This window comes from Cryptomeria japonica, chromosome 9 (genome assembly GCF_030272615.1).
Source record: "Cryptomeria japonica chromosome 9, Sugi_1.0, whole genome shotgun sequence".
Lineage (NCBI taxonomy): Eukaryota > Viridiplantae > Streptophyta > Pinopsida > Cupressales > Cupressaceae > Cryptomeria > Cryptomeria japonica.
The window spans coordinates 249,282,704-249,301,870 of record NC_081413.1 but is presented as its reverse complement, the minus strand read 5'-3'; the positions used below and the strand labels follow the sequence as shown (position 1 = coordinate 249,301,870).

The window sequence follows — 19,167 nt, the reverse complement described above, 5'->3', positions numbered from 1 at the left end:
CTTGTTATTTCTTCCTCTTGCTCCTCTCTGGGCTCATCTTGCATATTACTCCATAGTTCTCCTCTTTTGTGGGATGATGTGGGCGTATCAACTCCAATATTCTAGAATAACGCATTTAGATTAACCTTAGGCGATCCAAACTTGTTACTCCTTCCAAGTTTAATTTCATGTCCTTCAATTCATTTAGGCACTATTCATCTCTTTTTGTTATAGGAACTTGAGGGGCCTCATGATGAGATTCAGTGATATTCTCAATCTCACCACCTTCAAGTGTCTCTTCACTGATAGCATTCTCCTCCTCCTGAGTCTGTAGAGCCTCAAAAGTATTGGTTGTTTTGATCTCAAGCTCCTTGATTTCATTCTTTTTATCTTCCTTCAAAGGGGGATTCTTAAGAGGGTCATTTCTATCTCCTTCTGATAGGTCTGGTATATTACCAGAACTTCCACTTCTTCCTTCCACTTTGTTACCTTCCTTATTATTATTCTTTTCTTTCCAAACCTGTTTGTGGGTGTTAACCGTCACAGGTTTTTTAGGGTTGCTAGGGCAGGCCTTAGCCCAATGACCAACTTTTTTATAAGAAAAGCACACAAAGGGGAGTGACTAGAACTCTATTGTCTGTTCCCATAATCCAAGTTTGGAACTTATATCAATAGAACTAGGAAGATCCATCTTCTGCGAAATATTGACATAGATACGCGCATAAACCAGTCTTTTACAAGCTGCAATCATTGGATCTATCGCAACAAGCTCCCTAAAGGAGTTAACAATTCTTGAGAATACATCCTCAACCCAAATTCCATCGGCAAGCCTAACAGCCTTACCCAGACTGGAGCAGATTCAAAGAAAGAGTCATTGAGTTCCATGTTAGGAGACCATTTTCTCATAGATAAAGACGATTTACCAAACATCCAAGGGCCATCGCTTAAAGCTGCTTCCATATCTTCCCCACAATAGAAGGAAAAGACAAAAAAACCTCTGGACAGGGCAAAAACATCAACCTGACCTTTCATTCTCTATTTTATCTTTACAAAAGACCTAACTTCCTCAATATTGGGTCGTGGTCCAACAAACTTCCCCACCAGAGAGAAAGCCATTAAAGAAATGCTATGATCAATAACCAAATCTAGAACCTCAATAGCAAGTTTACCCATTTTTCTATTAGATATGTCTTTCACAAAGGGAAAGGACGATTTACCAGTCGGTTTTCCAGTTGTTTTCCTTGCAAAAAGACTACTCCAGGGTTTGAGGGCTTGCACCTCCTTGATCTTTTCTGAGTCAACTTTCACAACCTTGGGACCCGATTTTGGGGAATCTATCATCTTTTTGCAGTCAGGAGGAGGGTCTCGTTGCCTTGGGTCCCCATCCAATCTCCCATCCTCATCATCCATCGCTTATCCTTGAGCTGTAGTGGCATCAGAACTAGAGGATCCAACCTCGCTATTCCCTCTATTTCCTGTTTTCAAATTTCCCCCCTCTGCGTGCGCTGTTCCCTCCATCGCTTCTTGGGTGTTATGTTAGTGGTGATACTAGATTAATGTATGTTGTATACAATTTATAATTAGTAATAAAGACACTTCTTCATCAAAAATAAAAAATATTTCTAAAATAATTAGTGTGTCATGTATGTGACATATAAATCATGTTTAAATTGGACAAGCAACTAAAACCATGATAATAAAATCCTAATAAAGGAGAAAAAAAAATTCTAATAATTGAGAAAGAAAAAGAAGAAAATGATTTCTAACCAAATATTGATAATTACCATAAATAAAGAAAAACCATCAAAACATTAAAACAACATTTTCTAACTAATATTAGCAATAAAAAATAAATTAACACTAAATTTAGACAATTAAAATTTTAAAAAATTACTTAGCACTAAATTTAGAAAGAAAAAAAATTAGTTAACACTTAATTTAGATATTTAACACTAAATGCCTCATTTTTTATTATTCTAGGGTTGATTTGTGCACATTTCCAAAAGAGAAAAAAAAAAAAAGAAGCAATCCTAATTTTATGATATAAATTTTTTTAACAAAAAATGTTTTACTTAATAATAATCTATGTAAGGAAAGGAATGTGAGATTAAAACTAAAACTAAAATAGGGGGGGAATGTAGACTACAAGTGACATTCAACAAATCTACAAGATAGGCATCAAGAAGTCTAAATGAAGTAGTGATCAATCCATTGGTAATTGTTAAACTTGAAACATATGTAGTCTACAAATGGTGGAATCCTTCAAAATAATGGAAACAACAAGCACAAAAGTCTTTTACAAGAATGCAAACAACAAATGCAATAATGAAAACTAGAAAAGGTTTTGGTTAAGAAAATTGGGTGAAAAACCACTCACATACAACCACAACCTAAATAGTAAATACTTAGAATGTGCTATTTAAATCTCACCAAATTAACTAATGATAATTTATTGACTTAAAAAATATGAGTCAAATTTATCTGTAGTGTCAAAAAAAACAAATTAAACTAGCGATTGTAGTACACAAGGTGAATCAATAAGCCATTTAGTAAGTGATTTGTATGTACAACAAAGGTCTAAATGGAGAAGTGATAGCTTCAAATCAACCATGCATTCACATATAGGGGTCTAAGCATGATTGAAAGAAAACCTCTAAATTAGTAGGCTAATAAAAATTATTTACCAACGGGCTCATGTTATGTTTGCAATAAGGAGAGAGAGAGAGAGAGAGAGAGAGAGAGAGAGAGAGAGAGAGAGAGAGAGAGAGAGAGAGAGAGAGAGAGAGAGAGGAGAGAGAGAGAGAGAGAGAGAGATATGGGGAGAGATGGATGAAGAAATATAGAGAGAGGCAGGCAGCGGTAGAGATGAATATATAAGAAGAGAGAAATAGATAGTGAGATAAAGGTAGAGGTAGAGATAGAGATAATGAGAGAAGTAGAGATAGAAAAATTGAGATGGAGAGAGAGATAAAGGGAGAGAAATAGGGAGAGAAAGAGAGAGGTATGGGATAAGAGGGAGAGAGATAAAGATATATGGGAAAAAGAGGGAGTGAGGGAGGGAGAGATTAGAGAGCTAGAGAGAGGGAGAGAGAAGGAGGGAGATTGATAGAGAGAGAAGAGGGGGAAAGAGGGGGAGAGAAGGAGAGAGATTGATAGAGAGAGAAGAGGGGGAAAGAGGGGGAGAGAAGGAAGAATGGGAGAGAGAGATGGCTCAATATATAGAGAGGGACAGATATAAATAAAGATGCAAAGATATATAGAGAGGAAGAGATCCAAATGAGAGAGAGAGAGAGAGAGAGAGAGAGAGAGAGAGAGAGAGAGAGAGAGAGAGAGAGAGAGAGAGAGAGAGAGAGAGAGAGAGAGAGAGAGAGAGAGAGAGAGAGAGAGAGAGAGAGAGATTTTTCTTTTACTTAAAAGCTAACAACCTTATATTTATTATATAAATTAAATTTACATGTACAACTTTCGTATCATTTGTTTTATATATAATGATGTGATCCACTAGAAACATTAATATCAATCTTTGTTATTGCAAATATAGCATTTCTCCCATCACATATAAATTTGGCTCCAAATATAATTTTCTTCATTTGCATCACCACTTTTCATTCCTTTCGTCAATATATGAGTTTACAATTATCCCAAAATTATTAATTATAATTGGCAAACCTAATAGAAAATTATTTAATTAAAACATTTGAAATAATCATATAATTTAAAATTATTAATAATTAGGATTACAAGCATAATATAATTGATTAAATTATTTATAGATATTTTATAATTATTTTAAATTTTGAAATAACAATTGATAATTTAGAAAAATATTATATATATATTGGAACCCTAAAAAGAAATAATTAAAAATAAAATAATCTATATAATATAAATTTTAATTCTAATTGTAACTTAATTTTAACTCTAATTTTCAACATTAAATCTTGTTTATTAATAATAATTATGGAGAGAGGCATCTACAACGACATCAAAATGTCCGTATACAAAAATCCATTTTTGAAACAATTTAACATGCAAATGACAGGTAAATGCATGCAATATACCCTCGCCACTTGTCTCCAGCTAGATTCACAGCTATGGAGGACTTTACTGGATTTGTATTCTTGTTGTTTAGTATTTTAAAATAACATTTATTTTACACATGATTCTCTTCTATTATAAGATATCTCTCGACATATTTTACATAATTTTTTTAAATATAGGTATACTAGTTATGCCGAAAGGCATCTACAATGACATCAAAATGTCCGTAAACAAAAATCCATTTTTGAAACAATTTGACATGTAAATGACAGAGAAATGAATGAAATAGGCCATGTTTAAGCTTTTGTGGAAGTGTTATTTTATTACTCCAAATAAAATAGAACCCTCGCCACTTGTCTCCAACTAGATTTACAACTTTTTGCATGAAGACTTTAATGAATTTGTATTCTTGGTGTTTAGTATTTGGAATTTAATGATTCTTTTCTACTATAAGATACCTCTCGACATACTCTACATATATTTTTTAAATATAAATATACTAGTTATTAATCTAATCTAATTAAAAATTTATATAATTATAATTATAACTTAATCTACATAATTATTAAAATTTTAGTAATAAAATATAATAAGAGACTTAATTTTTTAATTTTTAATTTTAAAAACTGAGAGATAGCCACTAGTGAACATTGCCCAAAAATCCCTACGAACTGCAATGCACTTAGAAAACGAATACGAAGTTGAAAAGTAATGGAGCGTCGAGTGGGAGTGGAATTTGTACTCCAAGTGCAGATTCAATCCATTTTGAGTCGATTTTCGAACGATTTCAAACGGTCAGAGGAGCGTGCCCTAACGGCACTCAAATTGCAATGGCCGTTGCAAAAAGCAGATCGTGTTACCGTTGGAAAAAGCAGGATATCACTTCTTTTAAAAGGAGATATACTAGAGAAGCAGTGCAAATTGTATTGTTCTTTCATTTTGTTTGGTTTTCTTTTTAAGTTTAATATTTTTTGGCGTGGCCATGCCTCTGAGTCTTGCTTTCCTGAGTTTTAGTTTGGAATTTTTACTTTTTATACTCAGATGTTTTCATTTGCTTTCTGGGTTTGAATTGCAGTTTTTTGTTTTGGTATTTTGTGTATTTCTTTTCTGTGGAGGGTCATTTTTAATGGCCATGGAGGTAGGCAGCAGCAAGAATTCTACGTTCTGGAGTGGCTGATTGGACAGAAAATGGTCAGTACATCTTATACTCTGCTCTCTTGTTTTTTCTTTCATTTTGAAGAATTTATATGTTTTAAGTAGTTCATTTGCAAGGGAATTTGGTGTATATTATATTATTGAATGTTTCCATCCATTCAGTTGAACTTCATAAATATTTCTTCTCTCCATCCTCTTTGGATTTCTTCATAGGATTTGAAATTGTTAGGGTAGGGTACAATCAGGAAAAATTCATAGGTATTCTATAGGGAAAAATACACGTATATGAAGTTATGAGTTCAGCAATAAGAAAATTTATGCATTCAAATTCATACATGTATGTATTTTATACTAAATAAGATTCATGTATCCTGTTTTAAATAGAATATATGCATTTCTACTCGCATTGTACATTGCATTTAGTTCTGAGCAAAATCAATAGAGTTAAAAATTAATTGCAAACTGTAAAATGATGTATCAGAGAGAAACTTGTTCTTCCAATTAGAGAAACCCTTTGCATGCTGCGGAATATCTGTCAGGAGCCCTTTTTGGCAGACGTTTTTGGAAGATTTGTCAGGATTAGTAATCTTTGGTTTTTTAGTTAGTTTACTTTCCGAGAAAAGGGTTTAGAAATTACAAGAATGCTTACCTTTCAGAATAACAACATTGAGATTTTAGAGCAAATACATTTACATTTGAGTATTTATGTGAAACTTTACTTCTAAAATTTCATCAAAGATGGGTTTCACTTGAGTAATTGAAAAACGAATTTGATTGGAGTCAAATGTATACTCATGTCTCGTGTTCTGACAGTGTAGTCTCCCTGGCCACCTTTATCAAAGCTACAGTTGCCTATGTTTTAAGCAGTGTGGTAGGAAGTCTTTTTTTCATCTAGTGACTAAGCTCAGTTGAATTCAAGGTTCTTGATGTGTACTTCAATCAATTCTGCCAATTGTGCGCTTGTTTTCTCGAAGTGCACGGTGCATTTCCTGGAGTACCTGTTTTCTTTGTGCTTCTTCATCCTCCATTTGTTTAATTAGATATTTCGGATTCTCGCTCATCTACTTTATGTGTAGGGGCTTCCTCTGTTTCTTGTTCAGGCCAAGTTGTATTTCTTTTCGTCTCCATTTGGTCCTCAGTCTTCTTTGTTTGTGTCTGTCTGACTTATTCTTGTCCTATTTATGCCATGATGGCACTAGGTTTTGTGTGGCAAGTATATTGGCTCTTGCTGCGGCTATTGTGCAGAGGCTTGACAACCTTGTTATCCTATTTGATGGATGCATTTGATGCATGATCATACTCTTCCCTTTTTGTTATTGAGGACTGTTTTGGTTTTGGTTGAGATTCTTGTATCCTCTTTTGTTGGATTTGGGTATTCAGCAAAAGAGAAATAGCTGGGTTTCCTCGTTAGCATCTGTATGCAAGGAATTCATTGGACAAAATTGACCGACATAAAAGGTTTCCCTACCATCAAATTTACACTGCAAATTCATTACATGTATTAATATTATAATATATTTCCTCTGTTTTCTAAGATAGACATTCTTACCCAAAAGCCAGTACAACAACTTATCTTTCCCGTCACTTGGGAGAGATCTCTTCTGTTCTCAGTAGTCACAATTGTGAGATTTCTACAGAATTGAGATGAGAATGCAAAAGGTAGAGGTGGTTATCCTACATTGTAGTACATTGTTCTATTCTAACATATACAATGTGCAACCTTACATCCTTAAATAAATATATCTATAGGTGAAAGCAGTTATCCCCTTACTGTGAATACTTGGTTGCTCTAAATGTAATACTGGAGCTCTTGAATATCATGCAATGCTACTATATAAACATTGTATCTGTATGCCCTATTTTAGTAAGCTAATGGTTAATCTTAGCAGTTTGTGTTACATGTTATGTGTGGGAGGGGGATAAATATACATATTACCCTATGTTTTTTGTATATTCTGAATCCAATTACTGCAAAATTAAAATGAAGGAATGATAACTAGTGTGTATTTTGCAAGTAGTTAGTGTTTTTTGCTATTCAAAATTGTAGAAATAATATAAATGAATAAATAAATAAATAAGGGATTATTCAGCCAAATCCCCTGTAACTGTAGATGGAGTTACTCAGAAGAGGGAGGTTTTAAGCTTGAGAATAGGATTTTTTAATGAGAATTCCCCAACAGTAAGTGTCATATGTTTGTCTTTATAAACTTCGAACGATTTATAGAATAACTATGTATTTATGAATTTTTCCTTATAAAATATCTATTTATTTATGTATTTATGCTACTATAAAATTTCTGCCAACGATCTATAGAATACCTATGTATTTATGTATTTTTCCTTATAGAATATCTTCTATTTATATATGTATTTATGCTACTGTGAAATTTCCAATATGCACAAGGTTTCACAATCCTATTATATAGTTAGCTCCTAAGCTTATTATTGGCAGAATAGCTGCCGAAGATTTGTCAAGAGCTCTTTTCGGCAGGAATTCTTCTTAATTTTGTATAGGATTAGTATTTTAACGTTTCATGTTTTTCTGCACCATTTGCAAACATTTTTTTGGTTTTCATGTTAGTTTGCTTTCGAAAAAAGGGTTTAGAAATTACAAAAACGCTTGTTAAGACTTCAGTTACGTTTCAGAATAACAACATTGAGATTTTAGAGCAAATTTTTGTGCTTGCGAATTTTATTTCTAAAATTTCAACATGGGTTTCATTTGAGTAATTTAAAAACGAATTTGATGGGCTCCTTAATGGAAGGGTTGAAGTGATTGCCGAACATGTATACTTGTCTTCTCTTTAAAGTACATGCTCAGATTAGCTTTTAGGGTTTTGATATTTACACTTCATAGCGGAATTAATATATAAAGTGTATATTGAATTGTGCTTAAGGAAAGTGGGCCAAATATTGTAATTATGAGTTTATAATGTCGTGAGATTTCCAAGCCAAAGAACACCGTAGACTAAGACAGAAATAAAAAAATATTGAACTTAACTCAAAGTAACTTGACCATTCGATTAGGGTCATAAATCAGGAAAAACATTGGAAAGGTGAAGATTTAGGCTATACTAGCAGATTTTCAAATAGTTGAAACATTCCTTACCTCTTGCCCGAAAACAATTTTCAACTCGCAACCAATATTTTCATTTAAAAGACTGCAAAACAGTTTCCAAAATAGTTGAAAATTGTTTTACTCGCACTTGACGTGCCCTAACGGCACTCAAATTACAATGGCCGTTGCAAAAAGCAGATCGTGTTACATTTGGAAAAAGCAGGATTTCACTTCTTTTAAAAGGAGATATACTAGAGAAGCAGGGCAGATTGTATTGTTCTTTAATTTTTTTTTGGTGTGGCCATGCCTCTGAGTCTTGCTTTCCTGAGTTTAGTTTGGAATTTTTACTTTTTATACTCGGATGTTTTCATTTTCTTTCTGGGTTTGAATCGCAATTTTTTGTTTTGATATTTTGTGTATTTCTTTTCTGGGGGTTGTCATTCTTAATGGGCATGAAGGTAGGCAGCAGCAAGAATTCTTCTTTATGGAGTGGCTTATTGGAGTTATGGACAGAAAATGGTCAGTACATCTTATACTCTGCTCTCTTGTTTTTTCTTTCGTTTTGAAGAATTTATATGTTTTAACTTTTAAGTAGTTCATTTACATGGGAATTTGGTGTATATTATATTATTGAATTTTTCCTTCCATTCAGTTGAATAGCATAAATCCTCTTTGGATTCTTCATAGGATTTGAAATTGTTAGGTTAGGGTAGTATCAGGAAAAAAAGATAGGTATTCTAAAAGGAAAAATAGATAAATACACGTATGTGAAGTTATGAGTTCAGCAATAAGAAAATTTATGCTTTCAAATTCAAACACGTATGTATTTTGTACCAAATAAGATTCATGTATCCTGTTTTAAATAGAATATATTCATTTTTACTCGCATTGTATATTGTATTTAGTTCTGAGCAAAATCAATAAAGTTGAGAATAAATTGCAAACTGTAAAATGATGTATCATAAATAAGCTTGTTCTTCCAATTAGAGAAACCCTGTGCATATTATTATTGGCAGAATAGTCACGGAAGATTTGTGCTTCGGCAGATGTTTTCGGAAGATTTGTCAGGATTAGTAATTTAACGTTTCAGGTTTTTAGAGCTAATCTATGTGCTTCTGCGAGTAGTAGTTTTAATATATTACCAGATTCGATGTCGTTCACTAATTTATGTGAAATTTTACTTCTAAATTTCAGCTAAGATGGGTCACTTGAGTAATTGAAAAACGAATTTGATTGGACTCAAATGTATACTCATTTCTCCTGTTCTGACTTTTTAGTCTCCCTGACCATCTTTATCAATGCTACAGTTGCCTATGTTTTTCGTGTAGTGAGTAAGCCAAGTTGAATTTGAGGTTCTTGATGTGGACTGTCAATTGTGCGCTTGTTTTCTTGAAGGTATCAGTGATTTGCTCGGTGCATTTCCTGCAGTACTTGTTTACTTGTTTTATTTGTGGTTCTTCATCCTCCATTTTTTTAATTGGATATTTCGAATTCATCCTCCTTTGTTTTCTTGTTCAGTCTAAGTCGTATCTCCCTCGGTCTCCATTTGATCCTCAGTTTTCCTTGTTTGTGTCTGTCTGACTTGTTCTTGTTCTATTTCTGCCATAAAAACACTAGGTTTTGTGTGGCAAGTATTTTGGCTCTTGCTGAGGCTATTGTGCAGAGGCTTAGCAATCTTGCTATCCTATTTGATGGATGCATTGTATGCATGATCATACTCTTAAGACCCAAGACTGTTTTGGTTTTGGTTGAGATTCTTGTGCCCTCTTTTCCTGATTTTGAGTATTCAGTAAAAGAGGAATAGCTGGGTTTCCTCGTTAGCACCTGTATGCAAGGAATTCGGTGGACAAAATTGTGGTGAGAATGCTTATTTCGAGACTGTTACATAGTATAAAAACTTTATTTTTATAGATTTTTTTTAATATGTTCCATGGCCATGTTGTGGCGAAAGCAAAATAGATGATAAATTGGGTCTCTATAAACAAATTTGACCGACAAAAAAGTGTCTCTGCCATCAAATTTACACTGCATGTATTAATATAATAATATATTTCCTCCGTTTTCTAAGATAGACATTCTTACCCAAAAGCCAGTACAACTACTTATGTTTCCCGTCACTTGGGAGAGATTTTTCTTCCCTTCTCATCAGTCACAATTATAAGATTTCTGCAGAATTGAAATGAGAATGCAAAGGTAGAGGCATTTATCCTACATTGTAGTACGTTGTTCCATTCTAGCATATACAATGTCCAAACTTTTACATCCTTAAATAAATACATCTACAGGTGAAAGCAGTTATCCCCTTACCGTGAATACTTGGTTGCAGTAAATGTAATGCTACACCTTATTTTAGTAAGCTAATGGTTGATCTTGACAGTTTGTGTTACATGTTAAATGTGGGAGGGTGATAAATATACATATTACCCTATGTTTTTTTATAGTATTCTGAATCCAAATACTGCAAAATTAAAATGTAAGGAATGATAACAATAGAGTGTATTTTGCAAGTAGTTATCTTATTGTTCTTCAAAGAAATAATATAAATGAATAAATAAACAAATAAGGGATTATTCAACCAAATCCCCTGTAGCTGAAGATGGAATCATTCAAAAGAGGGAGGTTTTCAGCTTGAGAATAGGATTTATTGATGAGAATTCCCCAACAATAAGCATCCAATGTTTACAGTGTTTACTTTTATAAACTTCCAACGATTTATTTTAGTATATGTTCTTTTGACTTCATGTCAATCCACTATCTTTGCATGTCAGTGCGACCTTATAGAATACCCATGTATTTATGTATTTTTCCTTATAGAATACCTATTTATTTATATATTTATTCTACTACGAAATTTCCAATATGCACAGGGTCTCACAATCCTATTATATAGTTAGCTCGTAAGCTTATAAATGGTAGAATAGCTGTGGAAGATTTGTCAGGAGCCCTTTTCAGCAGACATTTTGGTAGTAATTCTTATTAATTCTATATAGGATTAGTCTGCACCTTATAGGTATAGCTGGGTTTCCTTGTTAGCACCAGTATTCTCAGAATGTTTATAGGTATGGTCAGAATGTTTATTTTGAGACTTTTACATAGTTTAAAAACTTTATTTTATAATTTTTTTTTAATATGTTCCATGGCCATGTGGCAAAAGCGAAATGGATGATAAATAGGGTCCCTGTAAACAAATTTCACTGATATAAAAAGTTTCCCTGCCATCAAATTTACGCTGCAAATACATTACATATATTAATTTTTATGCTTACCCAAAAGCCTGTACAGAGCAACTTCTGTTTCGCTGTCACTTGGGAGAGAGCTTTCTCTTCCCTTCTCATCCATCACAATTGTGAGATTTCTACAGAAACGAAATGAGAATATACAAATATATAAATAAAGGTAGAGGCAAATATATAAATAGACCTCTGTACCTTTACTTAAGATATACAGAACATGCCTCTCTACCTTAATCTAGTTCTGCATTTTTAGAAAAAATGAGCATTTACTTGGCGATTTACTAGCAGTGATGGGACGGTGCCACCCCCTTCTTCCTTTAATGCGATTCGACTCCATTTGCAGATTTTTGGTGGCATCCATAAAGGGGTGCGATGGAATGCCTCCCTGATCACCCTACGTTCCTTCCTTGCGAGTACAAAGAGTAGCAGTCCTATCTCCGAGTTTGTTTTCATCAAGAGACATTGGCTAAACAGGCTAAATTAATGCTACTTTGGAAGCCTTTCTCAACCGCCGGTTTCGAATGAATATTCACCTGCTTACACGATGAGATTATTAAGTTGTTTTTTTGTGTCTAAGACTCACAACACCTTTCAAATACTCAACCTCAGTGGCATATATAGGTGCTAAAAAAGAGTAGCAGTCCTATCTCCTAGTTTGTTTTCATCAAGAGACATTGGCTAAACAGGCTAAATTAATGCTACTCTGGAAGCTTTTCTCAACCACCGGTTCCAAATGAATATTCACCTGCTTACATGATGAGATCATTAACTTGTTTTTTGTGCCTAAGACTCACAACCTTCAAATGCTCAACCTCAATAGGTGCTAAAAAAGAGTAGCAGTCCTATCTCGTAGTTTGTTTTCATCAAGAGACATTGGTTAAACAGGCTAAATTAATGCTACTCTGGAAGCTTTTCTCAACCACCGGTTCCAAATGAATATTCACCTGCTTACATGATGAGATCATTAACTTGTTTTTTGTGCCTAAGACTCACAACCTTTCAAATGCTCAACCTCACTGGCAGATATACTCACAACCTTTCAAATACTTAACCTCACTGGCAGATATAGGTGCTAAACAAAATGGTGGTACATTGTGGAGGCGAACTTTATTTTGTTGAGCCGCAAGGATCACACTGAAATATTCAACGCAATATTGGTTTGGTGCGTAGGCTGTGACGACATCACAGGGATGTAAGTTCTTTTAGGAAAATGAAAGGAAAGATGCTTATAAAGCATCCTCTGCAACTTTGTGTGTGCCATGAGGCAAAACCATTCTGGTTATCAATCTAAATTTCTGGGGACCGAGTCACCTAAAATTTTAACTTAACCTTGAAGGATTTCAAAACACTGAATTAATACTAGGAGTTCATTTTGGAGAAAAAAAAATTGTATAGTTCTATGCTAATTAAATCTGTAATAAGAATAGTAATCCTCCAAGTTTTACATACTTAAATTTATTATACATTCGATCCTCATTCTATATATTTTACTCACCAATTGGAAAATATGGTTGAACCTCAATCCAAAATTGAACGATTGTTGCACCCAAAGATCCCAACAGTTGGAAAGGAAAATTTGTGTGGTTATTGTTCCAGCATCTGCAACAATTTACTTTGACTGGGTAGGGCACTTGTCATGCCCCAAAACCAAAGAATCTCAAAATGGCCGCTGTTAGTTAAAGCCATGTGTCTCCAGGCACAACTGAAGGTAGTCAATTGGTTTGGCTTACTTAAATATGATGAATGACATGCTACTACTCAGGTCGGCCTGGAATTTATTTATTTATTTCTTTCTTGTTTAATTGTAGTTTGCCTGTTTATTTATTATTATTATTTTTTTACAGGCAGCAAACCAACGTTTCTCTCTTTGTTTTTCTTTCCATGAACTTAGTAATTCTTGCTATCATCAATGTATGTCTGAATATATTTCACCATAGGTTTGTAAGTTTGTTACTGAATTTACGTTCGCATTGTTTGCTTGCAAATATGTACTACTATTTATATATATTGCACTTAAAATTGTAGCACTTGGAGTTCTGTGCTTTCAAATCCTCATTTCAATACCTTTTGCAGCTAAGACATTTGGAATTTTCAACAATTTGCTGGGATTTTTGGGAGGTAGATCCTCCCCTGAATAAATGTAGCGTCACCATACGTGGAACACATCTTCTTCAGTAGATGATCCAGAAAGATGGTCCAAAGGTATTCGTACTTTAAACACTGGAATTTTCAAACAGTATCTTTCTGGACCATCTTTCTGGATGAAAGATGGACCAAAGGTATTCGTACTTTAAACACTGGAATTTCCAAATAGTATCTTTGGATTTATAGACAACCCTGCATTATGGACATTTCAAGTTTCAACTAGCCGAAGCCCTTCCATACATTTTAATAGGATTCAAATGTTTTTACTTTTTTATCTAAGATCAATTTGAACTTTTAGCAGAGGCATTAATGGATAGAAAAGCATTAATGGATAGAAAAGTAGATGGTACTGTTAATTAATAGCTTTAGCTAGACAAATTACAAAGATCTAAATGCAAGAGGGTAGAAATAAATGTGTAGATAATGATTGTTTGTTTGAGGATGGATTTTTTTCAGGTAGAGCTCAAATGACTTTTTAAACTAAATTATCTGAATTGAGTTAGTAATTTTAGTTAGATATGGTGGCATTGTCTACATCACTTTCAGTTTGAAGCATTGTCTACATCACTTTCAGTTTGAAGCATGAAATTTGACATCCTCTACATATTATCCAGTACTTGTGAAGTGTGTGTTGATTTACTTATTGTTTATTGAAGCATGCTTATGGACATTCAACAAAATTTGTGTTAGTGTGTTTGAAGTTTTCACATAAATATTGTGTGTACTTCATTTGTGGTTGAACTAATTTTTTTTTGTTGTTTTTCTAAACTTTGGCATTTACTTTATGTATCTTGAACTTTGAGTTTACTTCATGTGCAGTCGAACCAAATTTTTGTGGTATGTGTTTATATTTGAATTTTTCACATTCACATTGTGTGTACTTCATTTGTGGTTGAACTAATATTTTGTGATGTTTTTCTAAACTTTGGCATTTACTTTGTGTATGTTGAACTTCAAGTTTACTTCATGTGTAGGTGAACCAACTTTGTGTGGTGCTTGTTTATATTTAAACTTCCACAATCATTTTTAGTAAAAAGCTTTCTAACTTTAGTAGCATTCACTTATGTGTGAGGTGTGTATGTTAAACTTTAAGTTTACTTCATGTGCAGTTGAACCGACTTTGTGTGGTGTCTGTTTTGTTTTTATTTGCAGTTTTCACATTCACATTGTGTACTTCATTTGTGGTTGAACTAATTTTTTGTGATGTTTTTCTAAACTTTGGCATTTACTTTGTGTATGTTGAACTTCAAGTTTACTTCATGTGTAGGTGAACCAACTTTGTGTAGTGCTTGTTTATATTTAAACTTCCACACTCACTTTTAGTAAAAAGCTTTCTAACTTTAGCATTCACTTATGTGTGAGGTGTGTATGTTGAACTTTAAGTTTACTTCATGTGCAGTTGAACCAACTTTGTGTGGTGTCTGTTTTTATTTGCAGTTTTCACATTCACATTATGTACTTCATTTGTGGTTGAACTAATTTTTTGTGATGTTTTTCTAAACTTTGGCATTTACTTTGTGTATGTTGAACTTCAAGTTTACTTCATGTGTAGGTGAACCAACTTTGTGTGGTGCTTATTTATATTTAAACTTCCACATTCAGTTTTAGTAAAAAGCTTTCTAACTTTAGCATTCACTTATGTGTGAGGTGTGTGTTTGAACAAACTATGTGTAAAGAGAACTAACTTTGCATGAAGTGTCTTTGAACTTCTACATCCAGTTTAAAATTTTACATTCACATAAGTGAATTTTTAAACACTAGCATTTTACTTTGTAGATGAATCAAGTGTGCGTTTGAATAGATTGTGTAAAATGAACAAATTTTGAGTGAAATGTGTTTGAACTTTGACAACCACTTTGCTATATTTGTACTTTGGCTTGTGTTTTCATTTTCACTTTCACTTTTTATGAAGAGTGTACTAAGTTTTGTCATTCACTTATGTTGCATGTTTGAAATATAGTGTGTGTGTGTGTGTGTGTTAAGATGTTTGAACTCAAGTGTTTACTTTGTGTGTGGTTGAAGTAACTTTTTGTCAAACGTGTTTATAACCACTTTGCTTATATTTATACTTTGGAATGTGCATGTGTTTGAATTTTCAATTTTACTTTGTATGAAGAGTGTCACTTATGTGCATTTGTGTTTGAATTTTAAATTTCACGTTGTATGAAGAGTGTGCTAACTTTGAGATGTGAAGTTTATTTAAACTTTGGCATTCACATTGTGTGTTTGTGTGTGTACTTTAACATGTCTAAACTCAATTGTTTATTTTGTGTTAAGTGTATTAACTTATGTTGCATTCATTTTGTGTTTGTTTTGTACCTTGACATGTTTAAACTTAACTTTAGTTTGTGTGTGGTTCATGTTCGAACTAGTACCTTGGCATGTTTTATCATTCACTTTGGGTGTGTTTTGTACCTTGGCATGTTTAAGCTTAGTTGTTTAGTTTGTGGTTTAAGTGATTTTTTGTGAAATATGTTGAAATTTTATGCATTTGAGCAAACTCCATGTGTTTAAACAAATTTGCATGTTTATTTTATGTGGTCAAACCCTAGCATGTGTTCATTTTTCGTTTGTGCGAATGTGTTGTAACCTTGAAATTCATTTTATGTGAATTTCGTTTATGTTTTATAAAGTTAATTTTGACATCCGGTTAGAGAGAGAGAGAGAGCATAATCACTTTTATGTTTTTAAAAAGAGAGCACAATCACTTTTATGTTTGTAAAACTAATTTTACATTCACTTTTGTATGAAATGTGTTAAAAAAGATTGTATTTTCCTTTGTGTGGTGTGTGGTATTCAACCAGATTTTGGCATTTATTTTGTGGCATGTGTGTGTTCAAATAAACTTGAGGGTTGATAGTTTTCAAAGCAAGAGATAACATGAATGAATGCATTATAATGCTCTCACATTTACGTGTATCTAGAAAATAAATAATAATATTAAATTATTATGAATGAATGCATAATAATAATAATAATAATAATATTCAACCAGATTTTGGCATTTATTTTGTGGCATGTGTGTGTTCAAATAAACTTGAGGGTTGATAGTTTTCAAAGCAAGAGATAACATGAATGAATGCATTATAATGCTCTCACATTTACGTGTATCTAGAAAATAAATAATAATATTAAATTATGTGAATTTTATTAATTTATGTAGAAAATAAATTATCTACATGCTCTATTTTGTCTTTAAAACTAGATATTTTATTATTTGAAATTTATTAATTTATCCCATTTCTTTTGTGTCGTGTGTATTCAATTAGTTTTTGGCATTTCTTTTGTGTCATGTTGTTCAAATAAACTTCAAGTTGATAGTTTTCAAAGCAAGAGATAACATGAATGCATTATAATGCTCTCACATTTATGTGTATGTAGAAAATAAATAATAATATTAAATTATTTGAATTTTATTATTGTTATTTATTTTCTACATGCACATAAATGTGAAAGCACTATAATAAAATATCTAGTTTTAAATCAAAAAGTAGAGCATAGATGTAAATTAATCTCACATGCTCTACTTTTTTCTTTAAAACTAGTTATTTTATTATGTGAAATTTATTAATTTGTCCCATTTCTTTTGTTTCATGTAAACTTGAAAGTATAATATTGTCACATTTATGTAGAAAGTAAATAGTACTATTAAATTATGTGAATTATATTAATTTACATTTTGCATGCTCTACTTTAAAACTACATATTTTATAATGTGAATTTTATTAATTTATTAAATTGAATATATAATATAATTAATTATTTTCATATTTCGAAGAATTTGAATGATTACATTTTTGTAAGAATGAATTTATATATTTTATATTTGAAGAATCTAAATGATTATTTTAATGTGGATCAGTTTTTTAAGTTCAATTAATTTTTCTTCTATTTAAATTAAAAAATTTAGATTGATATAGAATTCAATATCTTGCCAAGGAAATAGCTAAAAACCTAAATAATGAAGCAACATGAACCCATGAATGTGAAGAAAAAGGAATAAAATAGAAGAAATAAGACAATTCATGAAAATAAATAACTAAACTATAAAGACAACGAATGTCATCTTTATCATCTCAATTTAATGTTGAATGAATTATGAGGAGCATACCCTAATGACACTCAAAGTGTAGATTCAATTCATTTTTTGGTGAATAATCGTCCAATATGTGCATCAATGACACTCAAATTTCAGTCAAAATGGTTGTTGGAAAAAGAGGATCAACACCATAGATGGAACGATTGTTGAAAAAAACAAAATTTCACCTCATTTATATAGGTGGCTTATTTGAGAAGTGGGGTAGATTGTATTGTTCCTTTCATTTTTTTTGTTTTATTTTTTATTTTTAATAATTTTCTCGCGATATTTTTTTGGCATGACCATGCCTCATTTTTGAGTTTTGGTTTCAAATTTTCATTTTCTTTGTGTATTTTCATTTTTTTTGGTATTTTGTGTATTTTCTTTTTTTATTGGGGTGGTCATTTGTTAATGGGCATGGAGGTAGGCAGCAAGAACTCTATGTTATGGGGTGGCTGATTGGAAATGTCGCTAGAAAATAGTGAGTGTATCTTATACTTGGCCCTTTTTTTCCCTTCATTTTGAAGAATTTATATGCAATTAAATATTGTAGGATATCTCCATTCATTCAATTGAACAACATTAACATCTCTTTCCTCCTTTCTCTTTGGATTTCTCCATAGGATTTAATATTGTTAGGGTAGGGTACTATCACCAACCCTTTTAGATAGTTAGCCCTTAAGCAAGTTATTGGCTAAATAACCATGAAGGATTCTTCTATAGCCCAATAATTCTTATCAATTATTTATAGGATTAGTCTGCACATTATAGGTATAACAAGGTTTCATCATTAGCACTTGTATGCAAGATATTCAATGTATAGGACTATGGTCAAAATGCTTATTTTGAGATTGTTACATAGCATAAGAAACTTACATTTGTATGTTGTGGCAAAAGCGAAAAAGGGTGATAAATTGGGTTCTTATAAACAAGTTTTATCTATATGAAAAGCTTCCCTACAATCAAATTTACATGGGTATAAATTGCCTCCATTTGCTGGCTCTTGTTGAACTCTAGATAATATTGGTAAAATGCTTTTAATGTTTGGCTACCTCTTATGCCACTTCTACTTTCTTTTGTACTCTCCATATTTTTGCTTATGGGTTATTAGTAGGGGAATGGATATAATAGACCATGCTTATGTTGCCTTGACAATGAAGGCTTGGTTTGATATGCAAAGTTAGATCCACTTTAGTGACTTCAATAAATGTTTTAAATGTTGGATGTTTGATTTTTGATTGAAATGTTTATTTAGTTTTCTTTGGCCATTTTTCCCCCTCTTTTCGCACGGCCATGTCTCTTTTGTTAATGAATTCTAATTTTGTATATTTGTTATATGCTTTTTCATTGTATTCTTTGATTTTGTGTTTTTTAATTTTATGAATTTTAATTTTGTATATTGGTTATATGTTTTTTTTGTATTCTTTGATTTTATGTTTTTTATTAGTATTTTTTCTTAATATTATGCGACAAAACAA

The 19,167-nt window shown here is 32.3% G+C and overlaps 1 long non-coding RNA gene across 1 annotated transcript; it reads left to right on the top strand.

Annotated features, from left to right (window-relative positions):
* Positions 1 to 4,949: 4,949 nt before the first annotated feature.
* LOC131032419 (uncharacterized) lies at positions 4,950 to 13,917 on the top strand. Its single transcript, XR_009103446.2, has 3 exons — positions 4,950 to 5,211; positions 8,692 to 8,752; positions 13,540 to 13,917. It is a non-coding gene; the product is annotated as an uncharacterized LOC131032419 (long non-coding RNA).
* The last annotated feature ends 5,250 nt before the right edge of the window (positions 13,918 to 19,167 follow it).